General features: G+C 45.5%; 1 protein-coding gene across 4 annotated transcripts in view; it reads right to left on the reverse strand.

Annotated features, from left to right (window-relative positions):
* SACS (sacsin molecular chaperone) overlaps positions 1-15654 on the reverse strand; it is a 264410-nt gene that overhangs the window by 131886 nt on the left and 116870 nt on the right. For 3 of the 4 annotated variants that reach the window (XM_075127383.1, XM_048845726.2, XM_075127372.1), the window contains exon 1: positions 2966-3221. The exons of the other annotated variant lie outside the window; for it this stretch is intronic. The gene's annotated coding sequence lies outside the window, so the exon portion shown is untranslated. Of the gene's footprint in view, positions 1-2965; positions 3222-15654 lie in introns of those variants that run through there. 4 annotated transcript variants of the gene reach the window in all.

The following is a 15654-nucleotide window of genomic DNA, read 5'->3' on the forward strand; positions in this document are numbered from 1 at the left end:
ACCTCACCCCCTATCCAACACCCCTGTTCCCTGTCCCCAGACTGCTACGACCCACACCCCCGCCCCCTGACAGGTCCCCTGGTACTCCCTGCCTATCGAACACCCCGTTCCCCGTCCCCTAACTGCTCCCACCCCTATTCACACCCCCGACCCCTGACAGGCCCCCTGGGACTCCCACACCTATCCAACTGCTCCCTATCCCCTGTCCACCCCCCCACACAGAACCTCCACTCCATCCAACTGCTCCCTGCTCCCTGTCCCATGACTGCCCCCCCAGGATCCCCTGCCCCTTATCCAGACCTCCCCCCCCCCAGTAGCAGAGTACTACCATTTTTCAGCCAATATTTATCTGTGGATTTCCGCACGGTTACTGATTTCTTTCACTGAATGATTATATAGCACAGGGATCAGAAACAGCTGATGCATGCCCAGCCAACATACCAGCTCCTCTCTGAACCTACTATCATGTTCTCAAGAATCTCAGCTTACATTAAAAAACAAAAAAGTAAGTCTCTAGCTGTTATGATTTTGAGGAAACATTTGGTTCATGTTGATTAATTCAAACTAGAACAGCTGCAGAGAAGGACTACTAGGAGGATCAGAGGAATGGAAAACTGACCTAATGAGAGGAGACTCAAAGAGCTTGGCTTGTTTAGCCTAACCAAACAAAGGCTGCAGGGAGATATGGTTGCTCTCCATAAACACATCAGTGAGATAAATACCAGGGAGTAAAAGGAGATATTTAAGTTAAGCACCAATGTTGACAGAAGAACAAGTGGATATAAACTGGCCATCAGCAAATTTAGGCTTGAAATTAGACAAAGGTTTCTAACTATCAGAAGAATGAAGTTCCGGAACAGCCTTCCAAGGGGAGCCATGGGGACAAAAAACCTAACTGGTTTCAAGACTGAGCTTGATAAGTTTATGGAGGGGATAGTATGATGAAACTGCCTACAATCACATGTTGCCAATCTGCGACTGATAGCAGCAAATATCCCCAACAGTGATGGGATGCTAGATGGGGAGGTCTCTGAGTTACTACAGAGAATTCTTTCCCAGGTATTTGGCTGTTGGGTCTTGCCAAAATGCTGAGGGTCCAACTGACTGTCATATTTGAGGTCAGGGAAGAATTATCCTCCAGGTCAGATTGGCAAAGACTCTGGGAGGGGTTGTCTTCCTTTGCAGCATGGAGCACGGGTCACTTACAGGTTTAAATTAGTGTAAATAGTGGATTCTCTGTAACTGGAAGTCTTTCAGTCATGATCTGAGGACTTCAGTAACTAAGCCAGAGGTTTTGGGTCTATTATAGGAGTGGGTGGGCAAGGTTCTGTGGCCTGCAATATGATCAGACTAGATCAGTGGTGGGCAACCTGCGGCCCTTCACGGTAATCCGCTGACAGGCTGCGAGGCAGTTTGTTTACATTGACCATCCCCGGGCACGGCTGCCCACAGCTCCCAGTGGCTGCGGTTCGCCATTCCCGCCAATTGGAGCTGCAGGAAGCCGTGGCCAGCACCCTGTCCCACAGCTCCCATTGGCGGGCTCCTGGAGCTGTACTGCCAAAGAGAATAGGGAGATGGCAGTTGTAGCAACAACCTTTCAAAGAGTTCAGCTTGGACTTCCCAGCATGTGGGAGGATCAGGGCCATAGCTCTGCCTTACCTGTTTCCTCTGAAGTGGCTAGTGCTGTAGCAGGAAGTGACTGGGAGCAGAACTTAGACCCTAAATTCAGGAACAGGTATTGTGCTAGGTCCACACACAGGTACACAAAAGAAAGGTCCTCTGTGCCACTGCCCGTTCCCCTTTGTGTCCTCATGTAAGGCCCTGCACAATCGAATACTACGGACACTTAGACTTCCTTTTGCTCCCACTGAAGCCAATGGGAGATGCCTCACTGATTTCAGCAGGAGCAGGATAGGATTAACTTCACAGTACCACATAAGACAGTACATGAATTTAGTAATACAGGGATTATTTGTTTCACAATTTATCACTGTGATGATACTGTAAGTATAGGCCTATAGCTTGATAGATGAAAGCAAAATTAAAATACATTCAAAATAATGATAAAAATGTACATTAGTTCTTTGCTCTGTTGGCATGAATAATTTAGCTACACATTTTTTACTTCATTACTGAGCAATCTGCTCATATACACAGGGCAGGGAACTTGTGTTAGCCATATTTTTTTAATTTGTTACCAAGACTACATCAGATCATTAGAGCATGCACAGAAGACACGGCATTAAATCAACTGCCAAAGAACAAGATGTGGAATTTCCACATGAACAAGTACTTTCATTTGAAATACATATATATACTTTAAGTCACAACATAGGAAAACATAGGAAAGTGCTCATTCCTTTTCTAAGTAAATCATAATTGACACGCTTTAGAGAGAACAACTCTCACAAAGATAAATGGCAAAGTTAACGGTATCTTGGAACCACATTACAAATATATACATATGAAAAATTACTTGCTGCAAAGCTTGCTCAAACTACAGCATCTAGCATTGGAGTAAGTAGTATTTCTAGGTTTCTTTTTTCTTTTTTAAATTATGTCAGCTGTGGTAATGTCAAACAAAGAATGCACCAAAAAAAAAAAAACAGCATTCAAGGGCTGCTGATCAAATTCAGAAACAGGCCTCTTTACATGCATAGTACTGCAGCAATATACTAACATTTCTCACAATACAGTGCAACAAAGACACAAAGCTATGAAATGGAGAGGCAAGCTAATGTGCAAATCCTTGTTCCATCCACACCGCTAGCGCACTGCAGCTTATGAGTCATCCAGAGATTCTGTAGACAACATAGACAATAGCCATTCAGCTAAATACTCTATTAAATATGCCAAAGCCTCTGGTTTCTATCACAATGAATGCTAATAGCATCATGATACCCATAAAACATCTCACACAAACAACTGCAGTGACTGAGCAACCCTGTATCGTGCTAGTACTTACAGCATCAGATGATCAGACAGGACAAACCACTGTATTTAGCTATTTCTTCATAAACTGCTTTCACATACTGGCCTGTTCATTATGCCATTTCTTCCATTAGTTGCTGGTGTTTGACAGCATCTGGACTCAAAACAATCTTGTCCCTCTTCCCCCTTTTGTAAAATCAGCAGATTTCAGCATAATGCGTGACCACTGCTGCAGCCTCAATGTAGCCAAACAAGTTTAATGCAGCAGAGGCTTTAGCTCTCCCCTGCCAGCTCTCGCTCTCTCTCTCTCTTTTTTTTAAAGAGATATGGTCCTGACTAGTCTCAGATTTCAACAGCACAGAAAAATGGCAGTTTGGGGTTTTTTTTAGATTATCTGTTGCATAAAGTAAAATGCACAAAGTGAGGATGCCACATCAAAATTTAATTTTAAAATACAACTGTCGAGACAGAAGTGCTATTTAAAAATATCTCCATTTGCATTAACTGATCAGATAGTAAAGTTTTTTTTTAAATCAAAATGACTTCACCTTTTATGCTGTTTGTTCACTTTTTGCATTTCTCTCAACCTGTGAAATGAAACTAATCAGTTTCTCTTTCTGTCTGTCTTATGCTTGCACAATTCTATTGTGTTTGACAATGCTTACACTTACACTAAAAAGCACAGGTTTTTCAGTGGGATTTTTTCAAATCATGAAAACTTCTCTCTTCATGGTAGCTTTTGTGAACCTCTTTGCTATTCCACTCTTAGCTTTCTCACTTAAGAAGTGTTTGTGCTTTCATACTCTTCAGATTATTATTTAGAGGAATTTTTTATGTTGATTAAATCATGGCTATCGGAAACCTAAGTATTAAACGTGTTTATCAGTTGTGTCCTGAGTTTGGTTCTTCTTTTCCAAGTTGGCAAGGGTATCTGTCAGGATCACAGGAGACTGGCCTAAAGTTTGGGACTTAGAATTCCTACCCGAATCTAGAGAACTGTGGCCCCTCTCTTTTGTTTTATGTGGCTAAAGTTTGTACTGTAGGAGAATTGAATAGCTTTTTTTTTTTTTTTACAGACTAACACCTGTGACAGTAAAAAAAACATACTGATAGTGTCATTGCAGCTGACGGTAGATGTCAATGTCAGAGTGCTCCTGATCTTCACTATGACCCTACCGCTGTTATTAAAAAATTCTGTTGCCTGTCTCTTGCCCAAGGTGGGAGGCTGACTTCTTTTGCTTCTGCTCTGAAAGTTAGTGTAACTCTGAGGGAACTATGCTATATTCTGATCCAGTCTCCTCACTGAGGATAAGGGCCCAGATAGAATGCAGATGAATGCATGACTGAACAGAAGGTATTGACGGGAAGGCTTTGGCCTCCTTGACCATGAGATGCTGTTCCGGGAAGGAGGACTGCTGCGGAGAGATGGGGTCCACCTGACCAAGAGGAACAGCATCTTTGTACACCAAGTCACCAACTTAATGAGGAAGGCTTTCAACTTGGTTCAAAGGAGGCAGGTCACAAAAACCTACAGGGATGTATAAAGAAAGCCAATTATAACAGAGAGCTCGGTGTTGTGGTGGAAAGGGAGGGACACAAAATTAAAATAGGGTCACAGGAGCAACAAGAGGGAAAACACTGGGGAGATCGGCTCAACGTTTTAGATGTCCTTGCATTTGTGTAAAGAGTATGGGGAATAAACAGGAAGAACTGGAAGTTTTACTACATCAACTATATTATGCCTTAACTGGCATCACTGCGACGTGGTTGAATAAATCTCATGACTGGAGCATAGGTTTGCAGGGGGATAGCTTGCACAGGAAGGATAGGCAGGGCGGAAAAAGAAACCAAACCAATTTTCTGTTACAGGACACAAACATAGGGCTTATAAAGAGACTCTCTTTGCAACCTCAACCTTAATCATAATTTAAAACCAACTTGTTACACAAGTGAACTGTATGATAGTTAAGATTTAGTGTATACTTTGAGATAAATACATATTCAACCAATTAGTTACTAACATTTTGAATGGCAAACAGAATTGTTGACAGTCCAAATTAACTTCTTATATTAAGAGTATATATATTATCATATATATTCTTATATATGGAAAATTACAATAGGTTCAAAGGAGCAACAAAAGGGAAAACACTGTGGCAATCTGCTCAATATCTTAGATGTCTATACAAATGCAAGGAGTATGGGGAATAAACAGAAAAAACTACCATTCTTAATACACAAACAAAATTATGACTTAACTGGCATCACTGAGACTTGGTGGGATAATCCCATAACTGGAACATTGGCTTACAGGAAGATAACTTGTTCAGGAAGGATAGCCAGGGAAAAAAGGGACGAGGTGTTGGTGTTGCACAGTATATCAAGAATACTTAGCCCTGGTCTACACTAGGACTTTAGGTCGAATTTAGCAGCGTTAAATTGATGTAAACCTGCACCCGTCCACACGATGAAGACCTTTATTTTGACTTAAAGGGCTCTTAAAATCGATTTCCTTACTCCACCCCTGACAAGTGGATTAGCGCTTAAATCGGCCTTGCCGGCTCGAATTTGGGGTACTGTGGACACAATTCGACAGTATTGGCCTCCGGGAGCTATCCCAGAGTGCTCCATTGTGACCGCTCTGGACAGCATTCTCAACTCAGATGCACTGGCCAGGTAGACAGGAAAAGAACCGCGAACTTTTGAATCTCATTTCCTGTTTGGCCAGAGTGGCAAGCTGCAGGTGACCATGCAGAGCTCATCAGCAGAGGTGACCATGATGGAGTCCCAGAATCGCAAAAGAGCTCCAGCATGGACCGAACGGGAGGTACGGGATCTGATCGCTGTTTGGGGAGAGGAATCCATGCTATCAGAACTCCGTTCCAGTTTTCGAAATGCCAAAACCTTTGTCAAAATCTCCCAGGGCATAAAGGACAGAGGCCATAACAGGGACACGAAGCAGTGCCGCGTGAAACTTAAGGAGCTGAGGCAAGCCTACCAGAAAACCAGAGAGGCGAATGGCCGCTCCGGGTCAGAGCCCCAAACATGCCGCTTCTATGATGAGCTGCATGCCATTTTAGGGGGTTCAGCCACCACTACCCCAGCCGTGTTGTTTGGCTCCTTCAATGGAGATGGAGGCAACACGGAAGCAGGTTTTGGAGATGAAGAAGATGATGATGATGATGATGAGGTTGTAGATAACTCACAGCAAGCAAGCGGAGAAACCGGTTTTCCCGACAGCCAGGAACTGTTTCTCACCCTGGACCTGGAGCCAGTACCCCCTGAACCCACCCAAGGCTGCTTCCTGGACCCGGCAGGCGGAGAAGGGACCTCCGGTGAGTGTACCTTTTAAAATACTATACGTGGTTTAAAAGCAAGCATGTGAAAGGATTACTTTGCCCTGGCATTCGCAGCTCTCCTGGATGTACTTACTCCCAAAGCCTTTGCAAAGGTTTCTGGGGAGGGCAGCCTTATTGCGTCCTTCATGGTAGGACACTTTACCACTCCAGGCCAGTAACACGTACTCGGGAATCATTGTACAACAAAGCATTGCAGTGTATGTTTGCTGGCGTTCAAACAACATCCGTTCTTTATCTCTCTGTGTTATCCTCAGGAGAGTGAGATATAATTCATGGTCACCTGGTTGAAATAGAGTGCTTTTCTTAAGGGGACCCTCAGAGGAGCCCGTTCCTCCTGGGCTGTTTGCCTGTGGCTAAACAGAAATGTTCCCTGCTGTTAGCCATGGGGAGGGTGGAGGGTTGAGGGGGTAGCCACGCGGTGGGGAGAGGCAAAATGCGACCTTGTGACGAAAGCACATGTGCTATGTATGTAATGTTAACAGCAAGGTTTACCCTGAAAGAGTGTAGCCACTGTTTTATAAAATGTGTCTTTTTAAATCCCGCTGTCCCTTTTTTTTTTCTCCACCAGCTGCATGTGTTTCAATGATCACAGGATCTTCTCCTTCCCAGAGGCTAGTGAAGATTAGAAAGAAAAAAAACACACTCGAGATGAAATGTTCTCCGAGCTCATGCTGTCCTCCCACACTGACAGAGCACAGACGAATGCGTGGAGGCAAATAATGTCAGAGTGCAGGAAAGCACAAAATGACCGGGAGGAGAGGTGGCGGGCTGAAGAGAGTAAGTGGCAGGCTGAAGAGAGGGCTGAAGCTCAAATGTGGTGGCGGCGTGATGAGAGGAGGCAGGATTCAATGCTGAGGCTGCTGGAGGACCAAACCAGTATGCTCCAGTGTATGGTTGAGCTGCAGCAAAGGCAGCTGGAGCACAGACTGCCACTACAGCCCCTGTGTAACCAACCGCCCTCCTCCCCAAGTTCCATAGCCTCCACACCCAGACTCCCAAGAACGCGGTGGGGGGGCCACCAGCCAACCAGCCACTCCGCCACAGAGGATTGCCCCAAAAAAAGAAGGCTGGCATTGAATAAATTTTAAAGTTGTAAACTTTTAAAGTGCTGTGTGGCATTTTCCTTCCCTCCTCCACCACCCCTTCTGGGCTAACTTGGTAGTCATTCCCCTATTTGTGTGATGAATGAATAAAGAATGCATGAATGTGAAGCAACAATGACTTTATTGCCTCTGCAAGCGGTGATTGAAGGGAGGAGGGGCGGGTGGTTAGCTTACAGGGAAGTAGAGTGAACCAAGGGGCGGGGGGTTTCATCAAGGAGAAACAAACAGAACTTTCACACCGTAGCCTGGCCAGTCATGAAACTGGTTTTCAAAGCTTCTCTGATGCGTACCGCGCCCTCCTGTGCTCTTCTAACCGCCCTGGTGTCTGGCTGCGCGTAACCAGCAGCCAGGCGATTTGCCTCAACCTCCCACCCCGCCATGAACGTCTCCCCCTTACTCTCACAGATATTGTGGAGCACACAGCAAGCAGTAATAACAGTGGGAATATTGGTTTCGCTGAGGTCTAAGCGAGTCAGTAAACTGCGCCAGCGCGCCTTTAAATGTCCAAATGCACATTCTACCACCATTCTGCACTTGCTCAGCCTGTAGTTGAACAGCTCCTGACTACTGTCCAGGCTGCCTGTGTACGGCTTCATGAGCCATGGCATTAAGGGGTAGGCTGGGTCCCCAAGGATACATATAGGCATTTCAACATCCCCAACAGTTATTTTCTGGTCTGGGAATAAAGTCCCTTCCTGCAGCTTTTGAAACAGACCAGAGTTCCTGAAGATGCGAGCGTCATGTACCTTTCCCGGCCATCCCACGTTGATGTTGGTGAAACATCCCTTGTGATCCACCAGAGCTTGCAGCACTATTGAAAAGTACCCCTTGCGGTTTATGTACTCGGCGGCTTGGTGCTCCAGTGCCAAGATAGGGATATGGGTTCCGTCTATGACCCCACCACAGTTAGGGAATCCCACTGCAGCAAAGCCATCCACTATGACCTGCACATTTCCCAGGGTCACTGCCCTTGATATCAGCAGATCTTTGATTGCGTGGGCTACTTGCATCACAGCAGCCCCAACAGTAGATTTGCCCACTCCAAATTGATTCCCAACTGACCGGTAGCTATCTGGCGTTGCAAGCTTCCACAGGGCTATCGCCACTCGCTTCTCAACTGTGAGGGCTGCTCTCATCTTGGTATTCATGCGCTTCAGGGCAGGGGAAAGCAAGTCACAAAGTTCCATGAAAGTGCCCTTACACATGCGAAAGTTTCGCAGCCACTGGGAATCGTCCCAGACCTGCAACACTATGCGGTCCCACCAGTCTGTGCATGTTTCCCGAGCCCAGAATCGGCGTTCCACAGCATGAACCTGCCCCATTAGCACCATGATGCATGCATTGGCAGGGCCCATGCTTTCAGAGAAATCTGTGTCCATGTCCTGATCACTCACGTGACCGCGCTGACATCGCCTCCTCGCCCGGTATCGCTTTGCCAGGTTCCGGTGCTGCATATACTGCTGGATAATGCGTGTGGTGCTTAATGTGCTCCTAATTGCCAAAGTGAGCTGAGCGGCCTCCATGCTTGCCTTGGTATGGCGTCCGCACAGAAAAAAAGGCGCGGAACGATTGTCTGCCGTTGCTCTGACGCAGGGAGGGGTGACTGACGACACGGCTTACAGGGTTGGCTTCAGGGAGCTAAAATCAACAAAGGGGTGGCTTTACATTAAGGAGTATTTCAGGCAGGACTTCACGGAGGGTTCCAATAAGAAATGGTACACCTAAGTTATTGTTCTTATTGGAACAAGGAGGTTAGCCTGGCCTCTGATTGATACATGGCTACATTTACCTCGCTGCACTTTCTCTGTGAGTGACTGCAGTGTGACCTAGAGGAATGAGTCCCCTAGACAGGGGAGGGGGGGAAGCAAATGAGTACAAAACAAATCTGGTCTATTTCTTGTTTTGATCCACTCCATCTATCTTTTACATCTTTGGCTAGCAGCAGATGGTGCAGAAGGACTGCATGCCATCCACATCTCATGGCTGCTCGGCAGAAGATGGTACAGTACGACTGCTAGCCATCCTCATCTCTTGCCTTCCCGGCAGAAGATGGTAGAATACGACTGCTAGCAATCCGTATCGCCTGCCTGCTCACCATAAGACGGTTCAATAGGACTGACTGCAGGACTAAAGAGAATGACCTGGTCAGGTCACTCCAAATTTAGTCCCTGCGCCCATGTCTGCCCAGGCGCTCCCAGCCGACGTGGCCAGGAGCACCTCGGACATGACGATGACGGCTACCAGTCGTATTGCACCGTCTGCTGCCAGAAGGCAATGGATTGCTGCTACTGTGTAGCAATGCCGTACCGCGTCTGCCAGCACGCAGGAGACATACGGTGACAGTACCTGAGTGGGCTCCACGCTTGCCGTGGTATGGCGTCTGCACAGGTAACTCAGGAAAAAAGGCGCGAAACGATTGTCTGCCCTTGCTTTCACGGAGGGAGGGAGGGAACGGGGGCCTGACGATATGTACCCAGAACCACCCGCGACAATGTTTTAGCCCCATCAGGCATTGGGATCTCAACCCAGAATTCCAATGGGCAGCGGAGACTGCGGGAACTGTGGGATAGCTACAGAAGTCGACTCTAGCCTCGGTACTATGGAAGCACTCCGCCGAGTTAATGCACTTAATGCACTTAGAGCATTTTCTGTGGGGACACACACACTCGAATATATAAAACCGATTTCTAAAAAACTGACTTCTATAGATTCGACCTTATTCCGTAGTGTAGACATACCCATACACTTGTTCTGAGGTCCAGAAGGAGATGAGAGGCAGATCAGTTGAAAGTCTCTGGGTGAAGACAGAAGGGGGAAAATGGGGGACCACATCATGGTAGGAGTCTACTAGGGACCCCAAAAATCAGGAGGAGGAGTCGGAGTCCTTTCTAGCACAACAGAAATATCCAAAACACACCACCTGGTAGTAATGGGGAACTTTAACTACCTAGATATCTGTTGGAAAAGTAATACGGCAAAACACAAAATGCACAATAGGTCCTTGGAAGGTGTTGGAGACAACTTTTTGTTTCAGAAGATGGAGGAAGTAACCCGTGGGACTTGATTCTGACTAACAGGAATGAATTGGTTGCAGATCTGAAGGTTGAAGGTATTTTGGATGAAAGCGATCATGAAATGATAGATTTCATGATTCTAAAGAAAGGAAGAAGTGAGAGCTGCAGAATAAGGACAAAGGACTTCAAAAAAGCATACATTAACAACTCAGATAATTGGTATGTACGGGCCCACACGAAAAAAATCAGAGGGAAAAGGGAGTCCAGGAGAGCTGGCAGTTTCTCAAAAAGACCACATAAAAGGCACAACAGCAAACTATTCCAATGTGAAGGAAAGAAAGAACAGTAAGAGGCCAATACAGGTTCATCAGGAGCTCTTTAATGACATGAAAAATCAAAAAGGAATCCTATAAGAAGTGGTAACATGCACAAATACTATAAGACATGGGAGGAAATTGTCCCATTCAGCTTGGCATTGGTAAGGTCTCAGCTGGAGTACTGTGTCGGGTTCTGTTCCCCACACCTTAAGAAAGATGTGGACAAATTGGAGAGAGTCCAAAGGAGAGCAACAAAAATGATTAAAGTTTCAGAAAAATCATACCCATGAAGACAGAATTTTAAAAATGGACACGGTTAATCTTGAGAAAACAAGACTGGAGGGGGACCTGATAAGTCTTCAGATATGTTAAGGGCTGTTATAAAAAGGACAGAGATCAACTGCTTTCCATGTCCTCTGAAGGTAGAACAAGTAGTAATTGACTTAATCTGCAACAAGGGATATTTCTGTTAGATATTAGGAAAAACTTTTAAACTATAAGGATAGTTAAGCACTGGAATAGACTTCCATGGGAGGTTGTGGAATCCTGATCATTGGGGGTTTTTAAAAACAGGTGTCATGGCTGGTCTAAGTATATATGGTCTTGGATCAGTGTAGGGGGGATGAACTAGATGACATCTCGAGGTCCCCTTCCTGCCCTATTTATATGATAAGCAGTAATAAAGAGGTCTCATGACCCCATGTCTCCTACAACCCAGTTTCAGTTACCTTCTGCCACCACCACGCTTCTCACTTGGAAATTTTACCTTGAGGCACCGTGCTTCTGTTCCCTTGTTACAGGATAGGTATTGTACTTGTTTGAAGGCTGCTGCAGAAACCCCCATTCACCACTGCTCCAGACTTATTTAATAAACTTTTAATTTATTATTTACAATTAAAACCTAGGAATGAACTCTGGAACTGATCATCTGGAAGTGTCCACTTTTCTTATCAAGCCCTGGAAACTCTTATGTCTAGGCTTTGCAGAATTCTTTTTTGTAATTTCAATAGTTAATATCTATTTTTAATTAAGATTTTTTAAATTTTATGTTTAACAATTTTGATTTTTACATTTTCAGGAAATTAAGGGGATGTAGGGTTGGGGGTAGGATTAGGGCAGCGCTCACAGGAGAGTTTCAGGGGGGTCCTTGCTCAACTGAGGGGCCCAAGACATCCAGATGCAAGGCATGGGGGAGACTGCCTGGCCCAGCAGAACAGAGATCCCTGGCCAGCACTGCAAGGAGGAGGAGGAGCCCTTAGCCAGAGGGGAGGCTACCCCGCTGCTGAGCAGGCCCTGCTCAGGGATGGCTTCCACACTCCTGGCTGATGAGTGCATGAGCTGGTAAAGGGCTCCCTGCATGGCCAAAGGCTGAATGAAATTGGATCCCTCCCGGTGTAAGATGCGGGGAAGGCAGCAGTCCTGGCAGGGCAGAGAAGAGACCCTAGGCTAGGACTGCAAGGAGGAGGACAAGCCCCCGGCCCCAAAGGAGGCCACCCTACTGCTGAATGGCTCCTGCCTGGGGAGATTGGGTCCTTGACAGCAGAGGTGCAGAGGGCTTTTTGTGCTGCTGCAGGGTCAGACACCTGATCCCTGCAGGTGCAAGGTGTGGGGGCTGCACTCTCACCAACTGTTACCGATGGATGGATAATATTTTCCATCAATTTCAGTGTGTCACCTGAAATCAACATTTATTGACATCTATCTATTTAAATCCAATCCTGACAAGCCTACTCATTTCACACCCCAGTTTTCTGATGTTCTCCCAATACAGTCTCACTGCTACCCTCTGGGCAGCCCCAACCTCCCTTATCCTTGATAGACCAGTCTCTGGAGTCTGGAGAGACCTTTCTTGGCAACTTCAGCCCGCCTGGACAAAAACGCCTCCAGCTGGAAAGTCTCCTCACTCCCTCCTCCACAGTTCTCCTACAACTGCAAATGTTTGAACAGACATTCTGTGCTGGCTCCTAGAAACCCAGTTGACTTGCACAGACTCCTTAGGTTTCAAAGCACTACCTCACTTCTACCCACATATTTTACCTCCCACATTCCTCAGACCTAAAATAAAATAAAGGCAACAATACCCTAATGTTCTACACAAAAGGGCATCAGCTATTCAAGGCAATATATTACAGTACAGATGGGGCCCTATAAGTTATGGCTAGAAGAAGTATACACATCAGTATTATCAGTTATATGAAACTTTTTTCCAACAGTTCATTCCACAGGTTTGGAATTCCACAGGTCTCTTCAAGTAATTCATTTGCTCAGATTTAAAGGGCCAGCACAGGAAAGGAAGAGGACAAATGAGAAGAACGAATATACGTAAAAGAACCCAGGACAAGAGAAATGCACCTAATAGGGGCTGGGACAAAGGCTCCCAAAGCTGATCTTTTTTTTAATTATAAAAATTATTTCCAATTGTTTGTAAATGATAAAAGCTAGGGTATTGCTCTCATTATTTTTAAAAGGAAAAAAAGTGTAAAAATTAGCATTTCTAGGCTATGGTCCAGGCTGATTAAAATACCATCTATCCAGGCTCTTAGTGCCATAACAATACCAACCAGTCCAGCCTTATTAGTACTAGGGTGATTAAAATACCAGTCCAGCCTACAAGAGCCAGGGTGATTAGAGTACCAGCCATCCCAAGCTATTATTGCCAGTACTGTTAACATCATTCACAAGTCTAACCTGTAACACCACTGAATAAAAGACTGTTTCACGTTCTTTTGAATTCTGATCAATTTCAGAACTGTATTCTAACTGGAATATGTTGCTTTCTCATTCATTAGTTTTTTCAGATATTGAGAAAGAAGTTATAGTATTTCAAATGTTTGGGAAATCACAGGAAAGCAATATTGCAATACAGTCACTAGCAGTCTAACTTATAAAATGGGTAGAAGACATCATGACAATGGATTTTCTAATGAGAAATCCAAGCAGGGAAATTAAGACTATCGAGTGTAGTTCCCTGAGCACAATTTATTCATCCCTTTAGTAAGAAACAAAGGCTGGCTCTGTCATTCCATGGCACAGAGCCGGGCTGGAGCTATGTAGCCAGCCTGGCTCCATAGATACAGAGCATTAGATTTATTAACCACCTGGACACACTGCAAACCTCACCTCCTCCTGCAGGCAGTTCAGGAGCAGGGGATTTGAAGGAAAGGATTAGACAGTAGGTATTGAAATTCAGGGGGGTTACTTTTCATATTGTTCATGCTGGCAGTCTTTTAAGTTCACTCATTGTGTAATGAGATTTTAATTTTTTTGTATGACATTGCTGTAAAACACCCAGAGTTTAGGATTGGTGCTTAAACAAACAACAGTGACTACAGAAATAGTTGTGTCCTGCAGGGAGTTATCACCTCTTCAGGGATGGCCACAGAGTTGCTCAACGCAAACTTTTCAACTGCTCTCCAACAAAGCAGAGTCTGTGGCTCCACCCATAGGCTCCTGGAGATTATATTGGTAAAGAGGAGATACTACTTAGGAGCAAATGTGCCTTTCTGACTCTTCAAAAGGATGCTCTGTGGATAAATAATGGAGACCTTAAAAGGGCCACACTCCTCTTCCATATATTCCCAGATCTGAAAACACAGTTGTCAGCCAGGAGAGGTATCAGGTGCAGTCAGGGTTTGCCTACACTGGAAAATTACACTGTGTGAGAACAAAATCCTGAGGCATCATGGTAACTAACACCACGTTAAACATGACAGCACTCAGGGTAGGTGGGGATGGCCTAGGGCTACCCATGACCCACTGACAATGTTAAACATAACAATCTATGCTGAGTTCAAAGTCATGTTTAACTCCGTGTTAGTTGTCATGATCCCATAAAGACAACTGGGTGTGGAAGAAAAGCTAAAAACGCCACTTGTGACAACCTCCACATACACACCGCCAACAGATACAATTTGGTGTCTGGGTGGTTAACATTTCAAGGATCTGGCTTCTGCCCCTCTCTCCACCTTACAGTTGTTCTGTGAGTACCAAGCACTGCCACTGTGCTGGGAAGAGACAAAGGCAGGGGGCACACATTGGATCAAGAAGGGGAGTGATTGCTCTATTACACTAGCTCGCTGTTTCCACTAGGTAGCTCTGCACCACTCATCTACAGAGTGCTCAGCATTCTTTCCACATCAAGCTTGACCTGTTGACGGCTGGTCAGACCTTTGTGGAGCCGGTTTACTTAGGAGTAAGTGGCTTATGTACCCATTACTCCTGCATAAACATGACAGAATGTATCCATAAAACACTTCATTGTGGTGGTGGGAGTTTCTCTGGCTTCCATGTGCAAGAGTATCTGGGCCACTTCACATCTCCAAAGCCCATATGGCAGTAGTAAAAGGAATTAGTCGTGCACTGTAGTTGTAGCATAGGGAGGTGACCTTCAGCCTCTCTCTCAAAAAAAATCCCTGTGGCTTGGAAGATAGCATTTGCATGAGATAGCTCCTTCAGAAAAGGATGCTCCTAGAGGAAGCAGCCACCCAGAGCCTCCCAGACTGCTGGGGAGGAGACATAATGGACCACCCGACCCGGTAAGTGGGTTTCAGGCCACCAAGAACCTTCCCAGAAGACATCATGAGTAAGGGGATGTCCTAGTGCTTATTGCAAGCAAGGGGATGCTGGGGTCCCAGAAGAGGAGTTTTGAAATTGGGAGGGAGTTGCTGAGTGTGGGTTGTGGGGAGACAGCATATTATTCCATTTCATGTCTGAATATCATCTGAATCTAAATATTCAATTTAGTCCTCCCTAACAAATGCTTTTCTATTTTTCCATCTTGTAAACTACTTATACGACCATTATGTTGGCGGAGGGGGTTTCCTTATGTCACCTCATTAGTTCTTTAAGCAGAGGCATCAACTTCCTGAGTTCCTGGGGGGGTGCTCAACCTCCGCTCTGCCCCAGGCCCCACCCTCCTCTGGCCCCAGCC

The sequence above is a fragment of the Caretta caretta genome, chromosome 1 (genome assembly GCF_965140235.1).
Source record: "Caretta caretta isolate rCarCar2 chromosome 1, rCarCar1.hap1, whole genome shotgun sequence".
In the NCBI taxonomy this organism is placed as follows: domain Eukaryota; kingdom Metazoa; phylum Chordata; order Testudines; family Cheloniidae; genus Caretta; species Caretta caretta.